Source organism: Monodon monoceros, unplaced genomic scaffold (genome assembly GCF_005190385.1).
Source record: "Monodon monoceros isolate NGI ecotype Baffin Bay Population unplaced genomic scaffold, NGI_Narwhal_1 Super_Scaffold_1, whole genome shotgun sequence".
NCBI classification, from domain to species: domain Eukaryota; kingdom Metazoa; phylum Chordata; class Mammalia; order Artiodactyla; family Monodontidae; genus Monodon; species Monodon monoceros.
In genome coordinates, this window is record NW_021703765.1 from 7,044,532 (window position 1) to 7,044,796 (window position 265).

The following is a 265-nucleotide window of genomic DNA, read 5'->3' on the forward strand; positions in this document are numbered from 1 at the left end:
ATATATATATATATATATATATATATATATATATATATATATATATAATCCAATCTTGCAATTCAAGACTGAATTACAAGAATGAAGTATTTCCTAAGTAATTATTTAGTATTTCCTAAGTAATACTTATTATTACTTATTTCCTAAGTAATTTCCAAGAGAGGAAAGAAAAAATTTCAAATTATTTTACGCTAATTCATACTTTATAAGGCAAGATCAGAGATTTCCTGTTAATTTTTTTTTTTTTGCAGTACGGGGGCCTCTC